Source organism: Eptesicus fuscus, chromosome 10, assembly GCF_027574615.1.
Source record: "Eptesicus fuscus isolate TK198812 chromosome 10, DD_ASM_mEF_20220401, whole genome shotgun sequence".
Classification (NCBI taxonomy): Eukaryota; Metazoa; Chordata; class Mammalia; order Chiroptera; family Vespertilionidae; genus Eptesicus; species Eptesicus fuscus.
In genome coordinates this window covers 77,935,355-77,956,800 of record NC_072482.1, presented here as the reverse complement: position 1 = coordinate 77,956,800, position 21,446 = coordinate 77,935,355, and the positions used below count along the sequence as shown (strand labels likewise).

General features: G+C 40.3%; 1 protein-coding gene across 1 annotated transcript in view; it reads right to left on the bottom strand.

Moving 5' to 3' along the window:
• Nucleotides 1-542: 542 nt before the first annotated feature.
• Nucleotides 543-21,446, bottom strand: part of EPB41L2 (erythrocyte membrane protein band 4.1 like 2) — a 133,108-nt gene continuing 112,204 nt past the window's right edge. Inside the window, exon 23 of the mRNA XM_054722629.1 lies at nucleotides 543-1,778. The gene's annotated coding sequence lies outside the window, so the exon portion shown is untranslated. The remainder of the gene's footprint in view (nucleotides 1,779-21,446) is intronic.

Below are 21,446 nucleotides of genomic sequence, written 5' to 3'. Positions count from 1 at the left end.
CGTAACATTTTAAATGGAATGCTCTCCTGTTGGTCATTTGCTGTGTCATGCTTTTGATGTTTAAAAGAAAATCAGCACTTAATCTGGTGGGTCTCGGCACAAGCTTCACCATGAACTGTCCCGATTAGATGTGGTCGCAGCCATCCATAGAGCCTGTCAGCCTGAAGGCCCAGTGGACAGCAAAGCAAAACATGAAAGAGAAGCAGGATTTGGATGGCACAGCTAAAATATTTCCTGAACCAAAACATAAAAATACACACACACACACAAAACAACAAACAAACAAAATGATCCCTTGGAGATTTAGTCAAAGCTGGGGTGGGTTATGGAAACAGGCAGGAGGAGTCTGGCACTGTAAACATTAGGGTTACAAACTTTTCACACTGCCTTGGCCACTTGAAATCAGTGATGATGGCAGCATCTAATTATCAAAGATCTGAATAACAGACTCTAAAAATGTTACATCCCACAAAATGAGAGGGCTTCTGACTGAAGATATCTCTTGATTTTATTTTTTAAACTAAAAAAAGAAATGACAAGGCTAGAGAATAAACCAACTTTATTTTATAACAGTATTACAGAAAGCAAAATATCATTTAATACAACTTGAAGCTGCTATAAATCTAATCTGGCATCATAACTATACATCAGGTCAAAAGCAAAAGGAAAATGTTCCATACTGTTAATAAGTCCCTATCAGGTCTCTGGTGTCAGCTTCAAACGGTCTAGCTTTCTGATGCCCATCCAAACACCACCGCAGCCCTGCCCACTCCTCTTCCCCATGCCCTCAAACCTTGTGAATCCCACTATTTGAGAGACAGACCTGCTCAATAACAAAAGGTCAGTTTCACATGTACACAAGGAGGTTTAATACAAAGCAAATGTTCTACACAAATGTCCAAATAATGGAAAATATTGAAATTTGGACATGTTAAGAAAGAAAGCACTAAGGTTTTAAGCTGCCTGAATACTTCAGTAGGAGGGAAGACACTGTGGTCTCTTGCTCCTCCCTCCTGTTTCTGGAATGCTGCCGAAGAGCGTGTCTGAGAGGCGTTGGCACTGCGGTGCGGCAGGGTCTCCGCACACAGCACGTGGTCAGTGAGCTTCTGCGTAATTCTCCAGTCTGGGTCTCTGACTTTCTAATAACAGTAAAAAAGTCACAAGACTGGAAAGTCAAAAGGGATCCACATAAAAGATATTCCCAATGAATTTCTAAAACATTAGAAAGGTTTTGAGATGTAAGAAATGCTTTTAATCCGTACTAATATTTTCTCATACAGTGTATTTACTGTAATTCGAGAACTGTAAATATTTACTGTGATCGGTGGTAGTTCAGTGGGAATGGGAAGGAGGAAAGCCACTACCTAAGTTAGTCACAGCGTTTTCTTTCCGCACAACAGCACCTGTTCCAGTGAACAGCACCTCACCAGCCAGGCTGGCTTTGTTCACTATCATTGGATCATCTGAGTCATAAAAAGCAGGTAGTTGTACACAAAGTAAACAGAAAACAAAACAAAACTCCCTAATTAAAATAAAAAAGAAAGAACCAAGATTATTTAGGAGTGGTTATAAAACAAAATAATATATTAAAATGCGAGGGAACAGTGTAGACCAGAGCTGTTAAGGTAGGGTTTGGTATTGGCATTTTAATTCTTCAGGCTTCTGGTCATTGTTACCAGTCGTAGTAAATTCGCTGGAGTAGTGGTGTGGCATTAAGACTTGAAACGGTCAAAATTCTTCAGGTTCACAAAGTTGAGTGTTGTTTAATGAATGGATTTCTAGGAGGAAAAGAAACAAGGCTTAATATTCCAAAGACAGAGGCTTTGGGGAAAAAACATGTAGGTAACATTCATCAAATTCCAAATCAAGGAATCCACAGTGACTATCTGACTGGTTCTACAGTAAATAATATGTTTGCCAGGAGCCATACATGAGACCCTATTCCACCCTTGAGGGCCTTAAATTAAAGTATCTTGAGAACTGACAAGCATATTAGAAATAACTGGCAAGTAAGAATAAACCAAAAACGAGTAAATTGTAAAACACAGGTAATTCATATAGTAAAAATATAAAAAAGAGAAACTAATATAGGTTTTAAAAGTAGACCCAAGTACAGAAGAAAAACAAAAGTCAATCTTGAATTCACTGAAATGAACAGAAAGGGTACTTAACTTCAGGTGTGTACAGATGTACGGAGGGTGGGCAAGAATGAAAGTGAGGAACAGGACAGTGAAGAAATGGACATTACTGAAGCTAAGTAATGGCATGGTGAGTAACTGAAGGTAAGGTAAAAAACATTAGGTACATTTTTTAATATCAGACCGAGAAATATGAACTTGATCTAACAGACAAAGAATAAATTCAGAAAGAGCATTCAATGAAAAGATCAACTGTCAATCTACTGCAATGATGCGGAGTGGAGTGTGAGAGGAGAGACGACAGGGCAGAGCCGGGGCTGGCCAGTTCAAAGGGGGCATGAGAGGAGGAGGCTGGTGTGACTCTCCTCTGGTTCTGACGAAGGTCTGTCCTAGCCTGAGATTTACATTTTGACAACATCACTGTGGCTTCAGAGTGATGAACAGACTCAAGGTGGAGGGGAGTGAAGACGGGAACACCAGTCTGGAGGCCACTCAGCAGCCCAGGCTGCCCGAGGAAGATGACATAGGCCAGGATGGCTGCTGGAACCAAGGACCCAGGCTTGAGTGGTTGCTACAGAAACCAGGAGGAAGAGACTAGGAAGGCAGTACCAGAGAGTACTTTCAGGTTTGGAGTCTCAAAAACAGAGGGAGAATAAGAGGCTTATAGCCTGGGTGAAGTCTTAGAGCTAGAGATACAGATTTGTCCGCACAAAGGAATAAGTGAAACCAACAGATGGAATTAGTCTCGTGTAAGTATAACAGAAAAATGAGAGACATGAGTCTTGGGAGTCCATAATGAAAGGTAAGTAGGTCGAAGAGAGGACTAAAATAGGAATGGACAGGGAGGCAGAGAAAAAATAAGGATGGTGCATTGTCCCTGAAAGAGAAAGAGTTTTAAGAAGACAACTTTTCATTTTGTATTTCAGCTTGATTGCAAGTTTTGGCAAAACATAAGTGATTACAGAGGATGGTCGAGAGGTAATTAAGGACCTTTCCAAGACACACTGGTCCCAAATTAAGTCCTGTTTTAATGAAAAATCTCCCCACTGTTTAGATGTATCACAGGTATTATAGCCTCTCTGATTATTCAGGACAGATTGATTAATCAAATTCATTTTTTTCCACCCCGCTGTCTGCTTTGGGCTATTTCATTACTCATTAGTACTTGTGCTTGATTCTAGGCAGGGAAAAATCAATGGAGAAAACACAAAGTTGTCTTTTTTAGGTTAGTAATTATGGGGGAAAAAATGAGGAGGGAATTGATAAAACTACCCATTGGATTGGATTTGGAAGTTATCTGTGACCTTCAGTCACACTATCTAGCTATCTATTCTTTTTCTTTATGGGCTGTTAGCTATCTCTGTTTTCTTTGCTTAGTAAACATGCATCGTTATTGAACTCAGCTGCCACTGTGCCTAGCTTAGGCTATGGAAAATGAACTGCTGAGGTTACAGTGCCTGGAAACCTATAGAGAGAACGAGGTTGAGGATTCTGTTCTCCATTTCTTTTAGGCTTCATGTCACTTTATTTCACTGAATTTGTTTTCACCAAAAATTAAAAGTTCAATTTGTAAAATGAAGTGAAAATTAAACTTGTTTAAAAGTCATTAGACAAATAAAGAGGAATCAAGCACATGTAGGAATTGAATGAACGCGATCTTGATTTCAAAGAGCTTCAATATTTATTGAAATATATGTAGAGAAAAGACATAGTCACCCATGTAAAATCAAGTATCACTTACTTTTATTTATTCATAATCAAACCACTAGAAAGTAAAATAAATCAATTTTTCTGAGAATATAAACTATCATCCAAATAGCTTTCAGAATCCAAGAAAATTATAGTTATTATAACTTAATGTTAAACACATTTTTCTTGTTCTTTTAAAAAGCAGTAAATTGAGTATAACTCTGAGTTAATTAGATATTCAATGTTTCAGAACCCCCAGTTCCTTATTGTCTTAGATGAATAAGGAGTAACTTATTATATGAATTTTTTAAAGTTTACATGTCCACCCATCTTTCTGACTGCTTTTTGCACTTGAACACATATAGAAATGTATTTCCAAGCAAACATGTAACATTTGAGCTGGGAAGGAGCAAATGGATGGAATAGTAATAGCCATTTTAATTTCCGTTTTTTTTTTGGCATGTAGCTGTGAGAAATAAAAACTTAATATTTGGCCATTCTTACCAGTCTAAATTTGGGTCTAAATGATTTATCACATAGTACAATCAATGTGAAAACTAGCAACTGGTTCTTCGTGTACAAGGTGTAAAGTTTTAAGGATTCTTTTCTTTTTTTAAAAGCTTAAGTTCTACTCATATTCATAGAAGTCTTGATATCATTATACAAACTGACAGGAATTAATTACTGGCATTAATTCAACCTGCTTTCACTTTTGACAACATCATAACATGCATACCTGGGGTTTGAATAAGACCATAGCTGTTAAGTATATGGGTTATACTTTATGTATCAGAATTTTGGTCAAGCAAAACAAAACAAAAAACAAACAAACAAACAAAAACCTCAAACTACTGTTTTCATGCTTCAGTTTCCCATCCTTAGGACTATACAATGTCAGTGAACATTTCTAACTATTATACTCACATTCCATAGCCTGTGTCTCCCTCTGTTGGCCAATGTGAGAATTGGTTTCACAAATTTGTAATTAGGTAGCTATTTCTTTTATCTAATCACAGGTCTAATTCTATGTCCAAACTCTTCATGGATACATGCCTGTTACCTACTTTGCACTAAGTCCTCATAGAGGGTGCAGAGTGTTTTAATCTTTCTCAGTGTGCCGTGATGAGCAGTGGGAAATCAGTCAAGTAAGCACAGAAGTTCTAATCTCATCTGAAAAGCACAATCTCCGTTTCCAGACACAAGGGGTTCACATTGTGCATCTCAATCTTGGGCACACTCTACTCCAGAAATTGATTCAGTGAGTTGCAAATGTGCCCTTTTAAAAAAGCATTTGATCCAAACCACTGGAAGCACTGGCTTTTAATAGTAAAGACTCATTGATTTCTTCAGGCCAAATTTCAATGGGTTTTCTTTAAAGCTGACAGTTGTTTTTCTATTAGAATCTTTATGCCTGACACATTCAAGCCACTCTACTTAAGGAATTACTACCACACAGCAACTTTAGAAAACCCTGTCAATTTCACCTCATTTTGAAACATGACTGTTTTATACAATTTGGTTTGACTTGTTCACTTGGCTTTATATCATAGCTGCAACCTCAGAAACATTTTGTACAAAATAAATGTTTCTAAAAGGAGTCCTGTGTCAAGAACATTGGTGGGAGTTATTATTTGAAAGTTTCCAATCATGAATTCTTGTGAAAGCAATGTGATGTAAATTCACACTGACAGAGGGTTGGTTCTGGCTGTGCCAGTCACTGACTGTGTGATTTGGGTGAGAGACTCCAGCTCTCTAGGTCTCAATGGCCTCGTCTACATCATAGATGATGGTAATTTAATTCAGATAATAAATGGCACCGTTCTCAAATAAAGCTGGGCACAGAGTAGACACTCATTCAATCAATGTTAGCTAATATTCTTTTTATAGATTTTCATACATTGTATTTCACTCCTAGTTATGCTTTCAAATAAAATACAATTCTGCTCTGAAAGATAGAGATGTTCAGTTCAGTTTCTCCATTAAGAATTGCCTGAATCAGTATAATGGTTCCTCACAGGGTACTTCATCTGATCTAGCACCCTTTCAATCGATCTTACCTATTCCTGACGAATAAAATTTACTGAAGGAAGGTGCTCTTCCCAGACTCAAATCCCCAGTGCAGATGCGCTGCAGAGCGAAGTCTAAACTAAGGTACTAACATGGAATGTAAGACCCTATGCAATTTTCTTTTGACAAATCTTTCTAGGTCTGCTGGGAACTCCACACCAAGCTACAGTGCAGGAATTGCTCTTCCTGACACCCATCCCATTGTTTTCAACAGGCTCTTTCCTCTCTCCCCATATGTTCAAACCCTCCCCAGTGCCCTGCACAGGGAGCTTTCCTGCCACTGTGGCAGGGAGGTCTTCTGATCTGCAAACCCAAACAGCCCCCTCCGGTCAACCTGCATAGCTCTTTATCCAGGCTTCTCTGGAAAACTACTATTTTTTACCCTATATGCCATTTATATACACTTACTATACTTTTGACTTTCTTATATGAACTGTTGTTTCTATACTTTTGACTTTCTTATACGAACTGTTATTGTCCCTTGAACATGTATGTCCACAATATATACTAATGAATCCATGAGCTACAGCAATAGGGACTAATCTTCAAGGTGAGCACAGAACAGAGGCTTGGGGAGGAAAAAACAGAACTGCACCACGTCTCCAGGAAGAAAGCACTACTGCCTGTCTTCACCATTACCTTCATCTGCCGATTTAAGTGGAAAATTCTGGGTTCATTTTTCTGAATAACTGTCTCTGTGAAATCCCAGGACTCTTACTTCTTTAAAAATACTGGTTTTCCCAAACGTCTGAAGCTTTGACAGAGATTTCTAAGAGTAGCTATTATCTGGCCGGAAAGCTAAAGTAAGGTCTTATGGTTCACTCTGCCACATTCAAATCTAGTGGGAACTTGCCATGAAAGCATTTTAAAAAATCTTCAAGCTTTTACATAACAAATGCACTACAGTTAAGGTTATGTTCCGTATGCTTTACTCCAGCTAAGCCTTTGCAAATCCTAGGTTCATAAGATGAGTACAGATAGAAGGCATTTCTCTGTAGCATCAAATAAAAGGTGCACTTGTAAATAGTAACAAAGCCCTTATCTTTTAGAAAACCATCTGTGAAGCATTTATGAACAGAACTTGCTAAGTTTTCATTTAATATTTTCTTTATAGAAAGGTTAGTCAGAATCAAAAGAATTCATCTCTATCAATTCTCTGATTTATTAGTTTACCTTTTTTTCTTACATCTTCAACATCCAATATGTTCTTTTATACCAAAAGCATATCTCCAGTTGGAACAGGCACATTTCAAATGCCCAATAGCCCAGTAGTACTGGCTACCACACTGAACGGAACAGGTCTAGATTCCCACTGGCTCTAATGCTAGCTGAACTATTTTGATGCATGAGTTAAACAAACATGGGGCTAACATGTCCTTGGAATGTAATCCTCACAAGGACTGGAGCATCTTAAAAAAAACACACACACATACATATACACACAAACTTATTAGTTGTCATAACAAAATTCCCTCCTACTGCCACACACACATTTACATGTTCAAAAAATAGTACCTGGGATGTCGAACATTAGAGAAGTTCTTGAGACTAATGAAATTATATTTAGCTCCACGCGTGGATGGTATTTCATGACTCTTGAGTGTAATTACCTATGGCAAATTACTTTAATCCCTAGGATTCTGTTTCCTCATAAAAGAGGGTGGGGTGAGAAGATGCTTTATGCATAGCTTTAAATTATGTATTCTTCATAACCACTATCTATACCCATCTCAGAGGCCAGGCGGCTAACAGACTGGTAGGGAGACCAGGTACCAACAACCTCAACATAAAAGATGCTGGCGACTTGGAGTGGTCCTCCCTGTCTAAGGGTGGCAGCCCCTACTAGCCACAATAGCCATGAGAGAAAGCAGGCACAATGTTAGAGCTTCCAAGGTTTCTAAATGGCTTAAGCATTAATAATTAATTCAAACTCTAAAAAATACTGTTTTGTCCAAAAAAGAAAACTCCAGATATGGCCTGCATGCATTCACTTTGTAGATTTTGTCTTGCCCTTCTCCCCCTTGTCTATTAACCCTAAATACTAATGAAAAAGTGGGGGAAACATGCCGCATTTGTATGGGATTAATAGCCTTAACAAACTTGTAAGAGAGAAAAGATAATAAACATCTGAATAGGAAAACAGACAAAGGACACAAATTGGCAATTCAGAGAGACGCAATGTGGGTGTGTGTATGTGTATGTGTATTTCAACCTCACTAGCAATGAAAAAAAAAAAAAATGCTCTTTCCCCACAATTTAAAAAGAAGAGGGAAATACTCTTTCCTCACCAGATTGGCAAAGATTTTTAAACTGTATAATCTTGAGTGTTGGCAAGAGCACGGGGAACAGGGACACTCATAAACTGCTAGTGGGAGTCTAGCTGTAGAACCTTTAAGGGAGACAGTTAGCAATATGTCAAAAACCCTCGGTGACACACCTACTCTAATTTTAGAAAATACTTGTCCTGGAGAAACAATGAATTTAATGTACAAAAATGTAAACACAAGTATGATCTTTATAGGTGTATCTATAATTTTGAAAACTTAGGAATAATCTAAATAACCATTAGTAAAGGTTAAGTAAACCATCAAGCATCCATTCAACAGCTGTTGAAAAAGGATGAGGTAATGACAAGGAAATTTATCTACAATGTACTGTTAAGTGTGTGTGTGTGTGTGTGTGGGGGGAGGGGGGGAAGACAAGGTAAATATAGAGTTGACAGTCCCAGCCTACATAAATTGAGGTGTGAGTGCGTGTGTGTGAGTGTGAGTATGTATTCACACATATGCACTGTGAAAAGGAATTAGCTCTCTCTAGGAGCAAAGGACTTATGGGTCACTTATACTTTCAACTGCCTTTTCCTTTTTAAAAATTATAACCTCCTCTGTTTTACTATGAGGGGAAAACAACAATAACAACAAAACACTGTATAGATAGGTTCATTTGCAAAAACAACAGTTGATTTTGTCCAAGAGCAAACCCTGGGGAATTAGTGGCTACCAGGAGCCAATGCCTGCACGAGGCAGCGGCATCAGCACCTCCTTGGTTCAAATACATTGAACCAAATACATTGCAAATACATTGTAGTTCAAATACATTGCAAATGACTCACTGATAGCACCTGCCAGATTTATAAATATTAAAACTGAACATTCCACAGCATCCAGAGTAAAAACTGGCTATGCCTAAAACTCACTAAATCCAAAATGGCTTCTTATTTCTATTTATAAGAGATCTTCATTTAGGTTTGATTAATCTATATTTAAAGCTAAGTTGTAATAAAATGCTAATTTTAGGAATGAGACTCGTACAACTAGGCAAACAGAATACAATAAAAATGCAACACGTTTGATATGCCTGCAAACCTCCTGGCTTCTGGATTGAAGCTAGTCACCTGGAAGTCCATAGGCTTGTGTTTCTTTTCAGGGATAGGGTGATGCCACCCGTAAACGAGTAGCTCATGATTAGCTAGAGCTCAGTTCAGCCAACATGGTTTTCTCCTGTCCGGTCAGTTAGATAGCTAATGCTAATTCCCTACTTGGCTTGTGGGTTCATTTTGAAAACATGGATATCACCCTAACGTTGAAATGTTGGTTCGAACACAGTGTTGAAATTGGTGTTCATAGCTGCACAATAAGCACAGAAAGCAAAACCACTAATTTAATTACGTATTTATTGTGGTTTGGGGTTTGGGACTCAGGGTTTATCTAACAGGTTTCAAGGAATGATAGATTTGCCAGGCTTTTAGCAATCACAGCACCAGCTCTGGTGGCTCTGTGAAACCGAATGCAATGCTCTCCATCGTCTCAGATGAAGACAGGCAGAGCGGACCAAAAGGCCAAAGCCCAATTACTGTTTTCCAGATTCTTGAAAGCAGTCTCCGTGTAAAATCCCTTTTCCTCAACCTGTTACAGGGCTTCGTCCCTACTTCTTGACTGAAGCGCTCTGACAGAGCCCCCAGGTTGTACCAACAATTTCAAAGGACACACTCACTTCATTTCTTTGCCATACTTAATACTTGATTACTCTCTCCTTCTTAAAGTTATCCTCTTCTTGCAATTTTCACGACATCCTTTCTCCCTGTTTTCTTCCTACTTCTGGCTCCTCCTTCTCTATTTCCTCGGCTCCCCAGGTCACAACACTCTGACCTGGCCTTGGGTGACCTCAAACCAAAGGCTTCCTCAGGAGATGACACATTCAGATGACCTCCAAATCTCCATCTCCTGATCCAAAGCCTGCTGTGCTCTCTCAACTCTTGGCTACCTCCTGAACCTCTCCATGTAGACATTCTCAAAGTCAACATCTCTGGGATAGAAAATCTTCATTTTTATTTGACTCTTAAGACCAAAAAAGGTTTCATGGCTGACTTTATGTGTTACAAAAAGTCCTTACAACCTGCCTTGGAAACATATTCTTCTGCAAATTCCATTATCACCCCCAGTTTACAGATGGCAGAACTGAGGTAGAGATGCAAAATAACCTACCCAGGTCACACAACCATGAAGTAGATTTTAACCCTGCAAATCTGCTATGCTACACCATCTGGTAAATTTCCATTTACCCATATTGTGTGTGTGTAATATGGGGCCTTATAGACTCACTTCCAAGCTTCCTCTATAATTCCTGTGACAGTTGGTTCCTCCTACATAGTACACAGAACAAAAGATATACTTTTGCTTTAAGATAGAGCAGAGGACTGGCAATATTGCACATGCTATGTGAAAATGAAACACGTATTCCACGACTGCAATGACAGGAACCACCATCAACTCATTTTCCCAAGCTATACACCTGGGCATTATCCGCGAGTTTTCCTCTGCTCACCCACCTACTCAGCTTACTAATTTCCATACCTTCATGCAGTCACCCCCTCACAAACCTCTACCTAATTACTATCTCTCATGAGAAGTACCCACAGCTTTTCAGGATAAAGATCAGCCTCTTTGGCTTGGCTCATAAGATCGAGCCTCTGCCTCCCTACTCCCTTCACTCTTCTGCAAGTGGTCTGCAATCCAGCTACACCTGACCTTGTGAGATTCCTAGAGTGTCAAGTTCACAGCACCATAACCCATCTGGAATGCCCCCTTCCATACCTTTCTTCACTGAGCTGACTCCTACTTACCTGGAAGCTCAAGTGAGAGGCCCCATTATGATTATTTTAGAGACCTTGCCTTTCTGTTCATACTCAGCTCAGTTGAGAACATATCATAAACTTGAAACTATTCTGCTACCACTGATTTACTGTCTGTGAGTATGACCTTGTTTGATTTGAAATCTCCATGGAAAAACAGGAAAAGGTATCTGGTGGACACTCCACTGATATTTGTATAATGAGCAAATACATAAATAAAATGAGTAGATGGTTGAGTCTTCGGCTGTTCACTGCTTCCACATGAAAAGGAGGCATCTTCACTTTTACCCCACATCAACGATTGCTCCAGAAGTCAGAGGCTCATTGAAGTCTGGGTTCAGAGAGCTCATGGTGCCAACTGAAGTGAGTCACAAGCTCCCCTCCTGGGCCCATTCTTTCCGAGGCCACACACACCCCCCACCAAGCCTGCACTCTCCTTCCTCCTGACCAGGGCTGCCTGAACACCATTTGAGTGGGAACAGGTTAGTGACATTGTGTCCATTTGAGGGCTCATAAATATGCATTTATGACAAACTGACAGGATGGACTAGTCCATAGAGGACATAAAGAAAAGGTTACAAAGGTTTAGTGAAGTACTGCCTGAAGTCTGTGTTTTCTTTTTCACGGTGTCTGAATTGAGCCCCTCTCTGCCTCACAGCTGGCCAACCCCCTGCTGAGATGGCAGACGTGGAGGTTCGGTCCACTCAGGTTGTCCTTTGCCCATCTTTCTGTCTGTTCCACCCCCACCTTGCAGTGCTTGATCAAAAGCTCAGAACTACTCCAAAGAGAGAGGTCAGGTCAGGAGGAGAGTTTTTCATATCTGACAAGGGGAGCCGGGGCAGAGACACAGTTATTTACTCTCTTCTGGCGTTCAGATACTGTCTGGGTCCTGCTCTTTGCCTCGGCCCACCTGCTGCCTCTGTGCAATCCTGGCAGTGCAAACACACTCTCCTCTTGATTTTGACCAGCAAAGGGAATTTTTCAAGAACAAGCTGAAGCCAGAGGGGGTGGAGATGCTAAAATGACTTTTAAGCACTGAGGTAATTCCTATTCTTCCTTCAGGTATCAACTCAAACTTTGTTTCTCAAGTTACAATAGGTTAAATTTATAATAGTTCAACTCTGTCTGTTTCTTCTACAAGTTTGACTATTTCAATTCTCAATGCCTAGCCCGACCCTAGCACATTTTGATACTCAAAGATTTTTTGGATGAATGAATTTTTCCAAATCAATCTAGTTTGCTCATCTTATTGTGAATTTACACTGAGTGGCCAGATTATTATGATCTCTGAATGCATAATAATCTGGCCACTCAGTGTGTGTGTGTGTGTGTGTGTATGTATGTATATATACATACATACACACACACACTAGAGGCCCAGTGCACGAAATTCGTGCACGGAGGGGGGTTGTCCCTCAGCCCAGCCTGTACTCTCTCCAATCTGGGACCCCTCAAGGGATGTCCGACTGCCAGGTGGGATCGGGCCTCAACGGGCAGTTGGACATCCCTCTCACAATCCAGGACTGCTGGCTCCCAACTGCTTGCCTGCCTGCCTTCCTGATTGCCCCTAACTGCTTCTGCCTGCCAGCCTGATCACCTCCTAACCACTCCGCTGCCAGCCTGTTTGCCCCCAACTTCCCTCCTCTGCCGGCCTGGTCACCCCTAACTGCCCTCTCCTGCAGGGTTGATCACCTCCAACTGCCCTCCCTTGCAGGCCTGGCCCTTCTCAACTGCCTCCCTTGCAGGCTGGGTGCCTCCCAACTGCCCTCTCCTGCTGGCCATCTTGTGGTGGCCATCTTGTGTCCACATGGGGGCAGGATCTTTGACCACTTGGGGGCAGCTATATTGTGTGTTGCAGTGATGATCAATCTGCATATTACTCTTTTATTAGATAAGACAGAGGCCTGGTACAGGGGTGGGGGCCAGCTGGTTTGCCCTGAAGGGTGTCCCTGATCAGGGTGGGGTTCCCTTGGGGCATGGGGCGGCCTGAGTGAGGGGCCTGTGGTGGTTTTCAGGCCGGCCACGCACCCTGGCAACCCAAGCGGAGGCCCTGGTATCTGGAATTTATTTTCCTTCTACAATTGAAACTTTGTAGCCTGGAGCAGAGCCAAGCCTGGGGCTCCCTCCTTGGCCTCAGCCATTTCTGTTGGGGTTATAATTGAAACTTTGTAGCCTTAAGCGGGTGAGCCCGGCCAGGGTATGCGGAAAGCTTTGCTTCCCCTGTTGCAGGGGACAACCCTGGCCTGCTCTCTCAAGCTCCATTCTGCCGCCATTTGTTTGAATTTGTTTACCTTCTATAATTGAAACTTTGTAGCTTGAGTGGAGGCTTAGGCCTGGCAAGGGCAGGCGGAAAGCTTGGCTTCCTCTGTTACCTAGGAAACCTTGCTCTCTGTGGCTGTAGCCATCTTGGTTGAGTTAATTTGCATACTTGCTCTGATTGGATGGTGGGTGTGGCTTGTGGGTGTGTCGGAGGTATGGTCAATTTGCATATTTGTCTATTATTAGGTAGGATACACACACACACACACACACACACACACACACACGTGCACACACACACACACGAGGCCCAGTGCATGAATTCGTGCATGGGTGGGGTCCAGCCAGTGCCAGGAATAACTGATATAACTAATTCATTTTAAAACTTATTAAATGCCACAAAGGAAGGTGGGAGTGTTGGTAATATTCACAGTGATCACTACCGATTCAAAGAATTTAGAGAAGAAATACCTACTCATTATCTTATTATACCCTTATAATAAGTCCTATGAGTTAAAAAAAAAAAAAAAAAGACAGATTTAACCATCCCCACTGATAATGTACAATGTCTACATAGCTTGAGATCTGGCAAGGTTAAAACATAATACTTGACCGTCTGACTCCCAGCTAAGGTGTTCTCAGCCTTCCATATATAAAACTATCAGGGAAGTACATCTCAAAAATAAAAATATCAACATTCAGCGTATTATACAGCACATTTATCCAGGTAACTAGATAATGTGTTAAAATTTTAACTGATTTCTGCTTACAGACCCTTTATACACCTGTGTTAAAAATAGCATGTAAATAAATAAAGGGTAAAGTTGCTAGGTATAAGACAACATAGAAAAGCCAAATGTATCTCACTATACCAGCAACAGCTAGAAAAGATTTATAAGACCTCTCTCTGGGTAAAATAATCATACAATTTTATTGAAAGAAATTAAAGAAGACCTACATAAATGGAGAGATATTTTATGTTTGTGGAAAAGAAGACAATATCATAAAGATATAGCTTTTATTATACTGAGTTACAGAGTGGTTGTAATTCCAATTAAAATACCAGAAGGTTTATCTTAGAACCTAATAATCTGACTTTGAAATTTATATGAAATAAAAAGACCCAGAACAGCCAAGATACTCCTGAAGAAAAAGAATACAATTAGGGAGACACGGCCTACCAGATATCAAGATTGTTTTAAAGCTAGAGTGAATAAGACAGCATGGCATTGGAATAGGGATGGACACATGGACGGATGGGAATGAGAGCGCCCAGAAACACACCCATGCATACAAGAAACTGGATACATGACCTGCAGATTAGAGGGTGAAAGGATGGGTTCTTCAATAAACAATACTGGCACACTGGCTACTTATACAGAAAACAAATAGATCACTGCTTCTCATCACACAGGAAAAACAATTTCTGATGATTTAATAATTGATATGTGAAAGGTAACATTAAAATTGCAGGATCAAAAATATCTTTAATATTTCAGGGTATGGAAAAAAACATAAGCCATAAAGGAAAGCTTGATAACTCAACTATATTAACTATATTAATAACTAAATTCAATGTATTAATAACTATAGTGGACTAATTAATAATAAAAGGCAAACCAGAACACATAAAATTGACAAAGGATTAATATCCAGAATCTGTCCATACTCAATAAGAACAAGAAAGGTATCTATGGCAAAAGTTAAAAAGTTAAAGGGGAGGCAGTGCAATGATTGAACCCCTCACACTCTGTGATGAAAAAGCACTTGGCCTTGCCACAGATAGAAGATGTGTGTTCTGTGACCAGCCACTCCTAGATTAACCAAAGAACTTATATGCATACTAGAGGCCCGGTGCACAAAATTCGTGCACTTAGGGGTGGGGGTCCCTCAGCCTGGCCTGTGCCCTCTCGCAGTCTGGGAGCCCTCGGGAGGATGTCTGATTGACGGCTCAGGCCCGCTCCCTAAGCCAGCAGTCAGACATCCTTAGCACTGCTGCCCAGGCGGGAAAGGGTCCTGCCACCGCCATTGCACTTGCCAGCTGTGAGCCCGGCTTCTGGCTAAGTGGTGCTCCCCCTGTGGGAGCGCACTGACCACCAGGGGGCAGCTCCTGCATTGAGCGTCTGCCCCTGGTGGTCAATGTGTGTCATAGTGGCCGGTCAGGCCAAAACCGGCTCTCCAACATCCCCTGAGGTGTCCCAGATTGCAAGAGGGTGCAGGCCAGGCCGAGGGACCCCACTGGTGCACGATCGGGGCTGGGGAAGGATGCAGGAGATTGGCCAGCCAGGGAGGAACCACAGGAGGGCTCCAGGGTGTGTCCGGCCCATCTCGCTCAGTCCCGATCGGCCGGACCCCAACAGCAAGCTAATCTACCAGTTGGAGCGTCTCCCCTGGTGGTCAGTGCACGTCATAGCGAGCGGTTGAGCGGCCTTAGCATATCATTAGCATATTATGCTTTGATTGGTTGAATGGCCAACTGGATGACCAGACACTTAGCATATTAGGCTTTTATTATATAGGAGGATGTGCATAACCCTTGGACACAGTGTGGTGAAGGCCTGGGTAGGGGGTGGAGCAGGGGGGGATGGAGGGGCTCAATGGGGAAAAAGAGGGGCATCTGTAATACTTTGAACAATAAAAATAAATAAATAAAAGAAACAAAAAATAAAATCCATATATAATTATGAACATTTAATAATTTCATTAAGAATTCTTTAGCCCAACTTTTAATAGCTATATGTAGTCATCACATAATGATGACAGCAGAAGGTACAACCAACCCTACTGTTGGTTATTTAGGTTGTTTCCAATTTTTTGCTAGTACACATAAAAATGTGATAAATACATTTGTAATCTTCATACATATCTCTGATTATTTAAGATAAATTTTTTAAAGGGGTATAAATGGTAGGCATGTTTAAGTTTTTGCCAAATTGTCCTGCAGGAAATATTACTAATTTATACAGCAGCATATGAGTATATTTTTCCTCACACAACCTCCCCAACACTGATTAAAAACATAAACTTTGGCAGATTTATAAGAGAAAACTTGTACACTGCATTTTTCATTGATATTGATTTAAGCAATAGTGATGCTGAACATTTTTGTTTATGTTCACTTAGTTTCTATGTGGTTTACTTGCTTAATCCTCTGCCCATTTTTCTACTGAAGGGTTTACATTTTTTGATGGCACATAAGAGTTCTTAATGGGAGATCGAAGATGGCTGCTGACAGGAAGGCAGGCTGCAAGATAGTATGTGAGTGAGAGAATGGAAGGAGAGTATGTGGACGTACGGAGAGTGTCTATTTGTGAGTGAGGGACAGCTATATTCCAAGGGACTGTTGGGGACTGCCGGACCAGGCTCCCCTGGCTGGGCAGCCTCCACTGCTGCTAAAATCTCTCCCGGAGTGACCGGCTCTGCTGCAGAGACCACGCCATCTTGAAGGGGAGAGTGGCTGTGATCATAAGCCTAGCCTTACCTTCAATTGGGAAGAATCTGATACCACCCGGGACCCTACAACCACAACACCCAGGGACCAGCTGCGAACCCAAAATACCGGGTCTCAAGCAGTGTGAATATGTGGACTCGGACGAGCTCTGCACCTTCTCACGGAAAGGTCAGATTTCGCCCAGAGAAAGGTGAGGTCTGTGATCCAGGCTGAAGGGAGAAACGTGTGCAGTGGGATCTAGAAGTTCAGAGGAAGTCTGTGCCCCACAAAATCCGTGGACGTTGGGGCCAGCGTAGTCCGCGAATGTGGAAGGGGGTCCACAGGGCTGCTGGAAGAAGGGAACTCTAGAAATCAACCCATAGCTGGGCTGGGCACAAAAAGGCAGCCTGAAGCTTTACCAGTAAACTGGCTGTGCTGTGCCAGGGGAAAAATACATGCACAGAGACGTGAGCAGAGTCGCGCACAATGCCGGGGAGAAAAAGTTGCGAATTTGTGCATTACTCTGGCTCTTTTTTCTCTTTTAATCCTTGCTTTTGATTACTAAGCCCAGTACATAGGATCACCCAATTAAAAACACTCTCAGAGACTGCAGGGAAAAGTTGTTTTTGTGGATTCTGGGGATCAGAGCAGGGAGAAAGGATCAGAAAACCAGCTCTGGGGCAGTCCATTCCCCCAAACCAGTATTAAGTGCAGAAGGGAAAACAAAAACAAAATACTGGGTAGAAAAGACTTATAGCCCCGGATGTCAATACAGAAATAGTGTCACCCAGGGGTTGAATCACAAACTGACTCTTGTGTAAATACAACCAAAGGCAGGCTGAGTAACAAAGAAATACTGCCTGCCTGAAAACAAGATTGTGGCTTACGACACAGAGGAGCTGTGGAACACAGGGAACTTCAATACTGTTCTGACTACCTGATAGAATAGAGGTGTGCCAAACAGAACAGTAGAGGAAGTGAATGACCTTCACTACTGCACATTTTTATTTTTTATCTTTTACTTAAGAAACAAATTTTTTTCTCTTTATTTTACCTTTTTAATTATTATATTTTTATTTTTAAATCAGTATTATTACTACTACAATTTTATCTTTCTTTAAGTTTCATTTTATTTTCTCTTTATTTTATTTTGTTTTATTTTGGGATTAGTGTTCTACATTCTATTTTCATTTTTCCTTTAGCATCATTTTACTCTAGTTCAATTTTACCTTTATGCCAACACTCTCTTCCTCATTTTTCCCCTTTTGTTGTCCTGTTTCTCTTACCCTATTCCTGCTTTAGATTTTCTCTATTCCTTCTTTTTACCCCGTTAAAAATTCATCCTACTTCTATATCTAATTTCCGATCCCCTGCTCCAAGTCCATACACACTTCTCTCTTCTCTTTCTTCACTATGCAAATTTTTTTCCTCTCTTCCCTTTTTGTTGTTTGTTTTTTGTTGTTCTTTTTTAATTTATATTTTTGTTTTATTTTGTTTTGTTTTGCCCTTCTTTCTCTCTGTCCTACTGTTGTTGTTAGTTTGATTGTTGATTAGATTGGTTTTTTTCTTTGTTTGTGTGATTGTTTTTCTCTCTCTCTTTTTTTTTTTTTGCTTCTGTTTTTCCTCTCCTCACTTGTTATTAGTTGTTTGTAGTTTGCATTCATATCTGGGTGTTAGTTGTTTGCTTTTTTTTTTGATTAGTTGTTGTTCTATTGGAGTTTTCTCCCCATATAAATAGTTTTTCCCCCTTCTTTTTATTCTCTTTCTTTTCTCTCTTATTTTTTTTCCTTCTTTCAATATCATTTTTGCACTGTTTTTTTTTTTTAATCCCCTAATTCTCTTTTCTTTGGTGGTCACCTTGATTTGGTGTTATTAGTATCATGAATACATTTGTGTTCAGTGCCTTGTGCATTGTGCCTTGTTGTGTTGTATTTTGTGCCTTTAAGGCAACGCAGGAGAGAGAGCACTACATAAGCAGACACCCGGAGAGGAGAGATCATGGGGAGACAAAGAAACAGCCTGCATTCAAAAGAAAAGGAGGCATCACCAGAAAAGGAAGTAAACAAAATGGAGGTAAGCAATATGTCAGAGAAAGAATTCAGAGAAATGGTCATAAGGTCGCTGAAAAGGTTGGAAGACAATTTCAACAATATGTGTAAGAACCAAGAGGAAATGAAGAAGAACCAAGAAGAAATGAAAAATGACATCACTGCAATAAAGAACTCAATAGAAAGCATCAACAGTAGACTAGAAGAAGTGGAGGACCGCATCAGTGAGCTAGAAGACAAGGTAGGAAAAAATACCCAAGCAGAGCAGCATCTAGAAAAAAAAGCTTAAAAAACAAGAGGAGAGCCTAAGGGATCTTTGGGACAACACGAAACAAAACAACATCCACATAATAGGGGTTCCAGAAGGAGAGGAAACTGAGCAAGGAATAGAAAACCTGTTTGAAGAAATAATGACAGAAAACTTCCCTGATATAGGGAAGAAAAAACTCACATAAGTCTAAGAAGCTAACAGAGTCCCAAACAAAATGAACCCCAAAAGACCGACGCCAAGGCACATTATAATTAAACTGGCAAACACCAATGACAAAGTAAGAATCTTAAAAGCGGCCCGAGAGAGACAGAAAGTTACCTACAAAGGATCCCCCATCAGACTAGCGACTGATTTCTCAACAGAAACACACCAGGCCAGAAGGGAATGAAATGAAATATACAAAGTCATGCAAAGCAAGGGTCTGAATCCAAGAATACTGTACCCAGCAAGGCTATCAATCAAAATTGAGGGGGAAATCAGGAGCTTCACAGACAAAAAAGGATTAAGGGAGTTTATCACCACCAAACCAGCAATGCAAGAAATGCTAAAGGGTCTGCTGTGAAAAGAAGAAATAGGAAGCGAAGAAGGAACACAGGCATAAAAAAATAAAAATGGCAACAAACAAGTACCTATCAATAATAATTTTAAATGTAAATGGATTAAATGCCCTAATCAAAAGACATAGGGTAGCTGAGTGGATAAGAAAACATGACCCATATATCTGCTGTCTACAGGAAACCCACCTCAGAAAAAAGGACTCACACAGACTGATGGTGAAGGGATGGAAAAAGGTATTTCAGGTGAATGGAAATGAACAAAAAGCTGGGATACCAATACTTATATCTGACAAATTAGATCTCAAAGTGAAGGACATAACAAGAGATAAAGAAGGCCACTTCATAATACTAAAGGGAGCAATCCAACAAGAAGATATAACTCTGGTAAACATATATGCACCCAATACAGGAGCACCCAAATACATAAAAAAAACTTCTGGAGAATATCAAGGGAGATATTGACAGCAATACAGTCAAAAAATATCAATGCTAAATGACACACTAGATCAGATGGAATTAATTGACATCTTCAGAACATTTCACCCCAAATCCACAGAATATACATTCTTCTCAAGTGCACATGGGTCATTTTCAAAGACAGACCATATGTTGGGACACAGGCAAAGTCTCTTCAAATTCAAGAAGATAGAAATCATATCAAGCATCTTCTCAGATCACAGTGGCATAAAACTGGAAATCAACTACAATAAAAACAATCCAAAAAAATCAAACACATGGAGACTAAATAGCATGCTAGTAAAAAAATGACTGGGTTACCAGAGAGATCAAAGAAGAAATAAAAAGCATCATGGCAACAAACAACAATGAAAACACAACAATCCAAAATCTATGGGACACAGCGAAAGCAGTCCTAAGAGGGAAGTTCATAGCTCTAAAAGCCTACTGCAAAAACCAAGAAACAATGGTAATAAATTACCTAACCCTACAACTCAAAGAGTTAGAAAGAGAGCAACAAGAAAAGCCCACTGTAAGCAGAAGGAAGGAAATAATAAAGATCAGAGCGGAGATAAACAACATAGAGACAAAAAAAACAAAAACACACAAAACAATACAAAAGATCAACAAAACCAACAGCTGGTTCTTTGAAAGAATAAACAAGATTGATGAACCTCTAGCCAGGCTTACCAAGAAGCAAAGAGAGAGGACCCAAATAAACAAAATCAGAAATGAAAGAAGAGAAATAACAACAGACCCCACAGAAATACAAAGGATTGTTAAAAAATACTATGAACAACTCTATTCCAACAAACTGGACAACCTGGAGGAAATGGACATATTCCTAGAAAAATACAACCTTCCAAAACTCAATCAGGAAGAATCTAAACATCTCTACAGGCCAATAACTATGGAAGAAACTGAAGCAGTCATCAAAAAGCTTCCAACAAACAAAAGCCCAGGGCCAGACAGCTTCACAGGGGAGTTTTACCAAACATTCAAAGAAGAACTAAAACCTATCCTCTCAGACTATTCCAAAAAATTCAAGAGGAAGGCACACTTCCAAGCTCTTTCTATGAAGCCAGCATTACCCTAATCCCAAAACCAGATAAAGACACCACAAAAAAAGAGAACTACAGGCCAATACCCTTGATGAACACAGATGCTAAAATCCTCAACAAAATTCTAGCAAATCTGATTCAGCAATACATTAGAAAAGATCATACACCATGACCAAGTGGGATTTATTCCGGGGATGCAAGGATGGTACAATATCCACAAATCAATAAATGTGATACATCACATAAACAAACTGAGAGACAAAAATCACATAATCATATCAATTGATGCAGAAAGAGCATTTGACAAAATCCAACACCCTTTCTTGATAAAAACTCTCA